General features: G+C 32.6%; 1 long non-coding RNA gene across 1 annotated transcript; it reads right to left on the minus strand.

Moving 5' to 3' along the window:
* Positions 1–2,225: 2,225 nt before the first annotated feature.
* Positions 2,226–3,924, minus strand: LOC145129260 (uncharacterized). The gene is made up of 3 exons (XR_013717414.1): positions 3,603–3,924; positions 3,407–3,513; positions 2,226–3,319 (listed from the first exon to the last, which is right to left on the minus strand). It is a non-coding gene; the product is annotated as an uncharacterized LOC145129260 (long non-coding RNA).
* Positions 3,925–5,818: the final 1,894 nt, after the last annotated feature.

Genomic DNA, 5,818 nt, shown 5'->3' on the forward strand with positions numbered 1-5,818 from the left:
TCAATAGTTGGATTAGTGATATGTATAACCAACGTATACATTGAGCTAAACCCTTCTTGAAGGATACTTTCTTTGCTGGTATGACAACAACCGGACGAAGTGAGAGTATCAACTCATTTTTTGATGGATTTGTTAATTCGAGGACCATGTTGAATGAATTTGTTGTACAATACAACAAAGCAGTTGAGTCTCGAAGGGCTGCCGAAGAAGATGAAGACTTCAAGACTATAAACTCAAGGCCGGTTCTTTCTTCAGTGCATCCAATCGAAGCAAAAGCAGGTCAATGTTATACTAGAAAGATGTTTGATACTTTCAAAAAAGAATGGACTGAAGCTATTACCAATTTGACTCATGAGACTATAGGAAAAACTACAGAAGAAAGCACATACCGAGTTAGGCAATTGGATGTTGATAAAAAATATTGGCGCATTGTTACCTTTCGTTATTTGGATCAAGTCAGCGTCACATGTTCCTGTGTTAAGTATGAGACAAATGGGATTTTATGCAAACATAACATATATGTGATGAACAAGAAACATGTTAACGAACTCCCGAGTCACTATATTTTACCACGATGGACCCTTAATGCTAGGTACAAACTGGGTAGTGCTAGTATCGGAATCGGAGAAATGAATAATGAAAATGGAGTTAGTGCCTACACACTATGGTGTGTCCGTTCAAATTTTACTAAACTAATTGAACAAGCAAGAGACTCCCCGTCAGAGATACAAAAAGTCAATACACTATTGATAAGTCTTTTAGATGATCAAACAAATCGAAAGAAATCTATGTCTTTGGAGAATGCATCTCAAGGTTCTTGTATGGGAGTTTCGCAAATAGATATGATGCCACAGTTATGTGTCCGTGATCCTCTTGGTCCATCTACTACAAAAGGGCGTCCTAAAATTGCTAGTAGAATCAGATCTTCTTTAGAAGCCCCCAAAAAACGTACATGCTCTTACTGTCAAGGATTGGGTCATTACGCTACTAGTTGTTCCAAAAGAAAGGAACTTTTAATATTAATTTAATTTTCATGATTTAGAACTCTAATAATTATATTAACAATATATTTTTTACATGTATCAGGCAGATGAATCGTTGGAAGAGACATAATGATAAGATGTGTTGTTTTTGTGAGCAAAGGAAAATTCGATATGCTTCTTCGCATTTTTGACATTCTTTTTTGGTTAACAACGAAAGTATGTTGTCATTTTGGGTTAAAGTTGATTTAAGAATAATCTGGATAGTTTGTCTTCACATTCTGTTTTTGTTCAATTGCATGTCAATAACAGCTCAAAACTGAAAATTAGGCTGTCATAATGGGTTAAAACTCAAAAATGATGTTATTATGTGTAAAAACTGAAAATATGTGATCGTAATGGGTTAAAACTGAAAATACATCTCAAAACTGAAATTAGGCTTCCATAACTGGTTAAAACAGAAAAAACAATGCTATTATGTGTAAAAACTAACAGTACGTGAGCATAATGGGTCAAAATTGAATATACGTGTCAAAACTGAAATTAGGTTGACATTGTGGGTGAAAAATGAAAAAATGATGCTATTGTGGGTGAAAAACGAAAATATAATGCTATTGAGGGTTAAAAACAAAATTATGATTCTATTGTGGGTTAAAAACGAAAATATGATGCAATTGTAGGTTAAAAACGAAAATATGATGCTATTGTGGGTTAAAAACGAAATTATGATGTTGTGGGTGAAAAACGAAATTATGATGCTATTGTGGGTGAAAAACGAAAATATGATGCTATTGAGGGTTAAAAACGAAATTATTATTCTATTGTGGGTGAAAAACGAAAATATGATGTTATTGAGGGTTAAAAACGAAATTATGATTATATCGTGGGTGAAAAACAAAAATATAATGCTATTGAGGGTTAAAAACGAAATTATGATTCTATTGTGGGTTAAAAACAAAAATATGATGCAATTGTGGGTTAAAAACAAAAATATGATGCTATTGTGGGTTAAAAACGAAATTATGATGTTGTGGGTGAAAAACGAAATTATGATGCTATTATGGGTGAAAAACGAAAATATGATGCTATTGAGGGTTAAAAACGAAATTATGATTCTATTGTGGGTTAAAAATGAAAATATGATGCAAATGTGGGTTAAAAACGAAAATATGATGCTATTGTGGGTTAAAAACGAAATTATAATTCTATTGTGGGTTAAAAACGAAAATATGATGCAAATGTGGGTTAAAAACGAAAATATAAATTTATTGTGGGTTAAAAACGAAAGTATTTATAAGTACATTGCTAATTCGAATAAATAAGAAAAGTGGGTTGCAATTTCAGCTCAATCCACCAAAAACAATACTTTTTCTATACACTTTTTGTCAACATATACAATTTGTCTAAAAACCTATAAAAGTTGTGTCCTAAGTAATACATGATTACATCATTTAATACAATCTTCAACTTCTTTGGTGTCTCCGTGCAACCCAAGATCTTTCAATGGTAATCACCTGCATATGAGAATAACTTTGCATTTGTAATTTGTTAAACGGGAATGGAACTAGATACATTTTTTGTCCCCTGGGTCCCACAATTAAATGATTGTCACTTTTAATCATTTATTTTTTAACTTGTTCTACTTAACAACAGAAAAACTATCCCAGAATCCAGACAGTAGTGAATAAAGTGGGCAGCATTGCAAACGAATTCTGGGTCCCACAATTAAAGGTATGACGTTTTTAGTAAACTTTTGACTAGTTAATTGCAATTTCTGTGCAAAAGACGTAAATACCCTTGTAATCTTTTCAAGTCTAAATAACATACAACAGCAACAACAAATCACATTCAATAATAATTTACCAACAGTAATTTCATTTGACTTTTATGTTTTCCAGGATTGCCCTCACTGAGTGTAATTGAAGATATGCAATATGAAAAGAACACCAGGAAGTCAACTAGGACAGAAATTGAGCGACAAATGCAAATAAATGAAACAGGTCAACTTCATACCAATTCGTCTTCTGATGAGCAAGGCTTACAAAACTGAGACTAGATCAATTTTGTCCTCCTTTAAAAGAAGGTAAATAAGCCTCTTTGGTTATTTTGACATTCTATATTTAAGTTGTTCACTTCTTTTTCTATCAAGTAAGTAAAAAAGAAACTGCACCTAACCTAGGAATAGGAGTTGTGTAGTTTTATTTATGTGAAAACAAGGTTGCTTGTATTATAAATAATAAATAATAAAATGTGATTTATGTTTTTGGCAGTGGGTTTCTTGAATGAAATGCATTAGCCCAAGCTCTACGAGCATATGGACGCATCAAAACTGGAAGTTCCTGTTTGGAAACAAACAAACATTATCAGATACATCATTCATTGCACACGATTGACACAAAAGTTCACTTATGCATTTAATCGAACACCTGGTGGATGGGCTGCATAAACTATAATTTCTAGTGAAAATGAGTTTCCTGTAGTGATGTTGATTCGACATTGCCCATTTCAAGGAAGAGGGCAAACAATGAAGTTCCTGTGAGACAAAAATGAATGGGAAATTGAAGATTTTTAAGGCGAGAAGGTGTTCGTGAAACTGAAATAGACAAAGACATAGGGACTAACCTGAATCGACTTCATGGGTGGGGGTGGATTGTAGAACGTTGCATTGGATCGATGTGCCAAGAATACCAATTTAGTGATATAGGTTTTGTTCTTCGGTAAATTTCCTTCCCTGAATTGAATTCCGATTTTATCAAAATCGTTTTTTTTTGTGACTTAACTATCCCGTCGTCATTTAAGGTGTGTGGTGAATGACTCGGCTTTGTCTGATGCAGCTTTACCGTGAAGAGAGAAAAGGGAGGAGGAAAAACGGGTGGGTGGTGGTGGCGGATGGGAACGTTGATTGGTAATGGGTTGTGCAAAAATAAGGGCTTCAACAACTTATCAAACAAAAAATTTCACAAGTCTGGTCATTTTCTTTCACTGTAATCAGTAAATAGAAACGACGACGTTTTAATTTAGGGTACCTATCTCGTATACCCTTGAGGGTATATTCACTTTTCCATATATATATATATATATATATATATATATATATATATATATATATATATAGTTAGGTTATTTTGTTTCTAGTAACTATTGTGTGCCAGAATCCACAGATCTGGACCATCGGATGGAATATAATCAAAGGTCATGATCTGAGGGTCTATGATAATAGAATAGGATAACATATACCATATAATCACACAAATTTCAGCATAAGGGCATTTTAGTCAATTAACCTATATTAAAAAATGAAAATTTTGGATTTTTAGGGATAATTAATTCCTTTATTTTTAAAAATATGAATATTTTAAATTAATTCAAAATTAAAAATCCGATTTTATTCTGTCAGAATGATAGAATGTTAACCATAAACAAGTAAATATATTTTTCGATTTTATTCTGTCAAAATGACAGAATGCCAACCATAAACTAGTGAATACATTCTGAAAAGAATACACAAAATCAATTCTTGAACTAATAATATACCAAATAATTACATTGTATGATTGTGATTCATTGAATAATAACAACATTCTGAAAGAAAAAAGAAAAAAAACATCAAAATCTAACAAAAACACTAATCTATTCTGAGAGAATATTATTTTTTAGCAACACTTTATACATTGTAGCATAACACATTCTGGTATAATACACTCTCGTTCTCTATGTTTTCTTCCTTCTCCACATCAATGTTAGCCTCTTTAAAACCTAAATCCACAAAGAAAACATAATCAAGTTTCAAAAATTAAAAAATTCAATACATTCTAAGAGAATAAAAACTATAAATTCTGACAGAATGTATTAAAGACTATAAAGTTTGACAGAATATAGTAGAAAATAAAAACTATAAATTCTGACAGAATGTAGTAGAGACTATAAAGTCAACCATAAAGTATCACAAATTCATTACCAGTTACACAAATATACTTGTTGTTGACAATTATTCTCAAACATTCTAACAGAATACATTTATATAAAATAAATTCTAATAGAATACATTACATAATTCAAGAGCTGTGATTGAATACAGAATTCAAGAGCTGTGTTTGAATCATCAACACACATCTACATTCATTCCCAGTCATGAATTCAAGAAACAAACACACATTTACAATATCGATTTAGAAATATGAACACCTACTTTTTCGAAACAAAATCTAACTTATGACTGTGAAGTGCAAGTTGTATCAGAATATTTATTCAATCGAACAGAAATAAAACATTGAAGAAATCAAATTTAATAAGATGATGAACACAATCTCGATCTTGAATCAAAATCGAGATAAAATCAATCTCGATTGAGGTAAATAATTTCCAGTTATATCCCCTAGTTGTTGGATCACCGGACCAGAGAAAGAAGAACAGGAGGCTGCCGGAGCATACCTCCGTCCACGTACCTGCAATCGCCGGGATTTCCTCACCGTTCGCTCCTCGCTTCTCATTCGCGTTCACGGACCCCACAGCAGCGCCACTGTTCCTCCGCATCCCCTTCTTCAGCCTCATCGACCCCAGAGTCCATCATCGATTGCGAGACGAGAGTATGTGCTGCCTTTTGGATCCGTCGATTGTAGAAGAAGAAGCAGAATCGGTGATGGTAATGGTGTTGATGCCGATGATGAACGTGTTCGGCCACAAACATAACTAGGTCAAATATATTTACTTTATTTCCTTAATTGAATGATTTCAATTAAATGATTTCTTTAATTAAAAGTACAAAAGGTCCAACATACCCTTTAATGATTTATTTAATTATTTATTATTTCTTGAATTCTCATTGGTGCATTTAGGCA

The sequence above is a fragment of the Lactuca virosa genome, chromosome 8 (genome assembly GCF_052849685.1).
Source record: "Lactuca virosa cultivar CGN04683 chromosome 8, Lactuca_virosa_CGN04683_v6, whole genome shotgun sequence".
NCBI classification, from domain to species: Eukaryota; Viridiplantae; Streptophyta; class Magnoliopsida; order Asterales; family Asteraceae; genus Lactuca; species Lactuca virosa.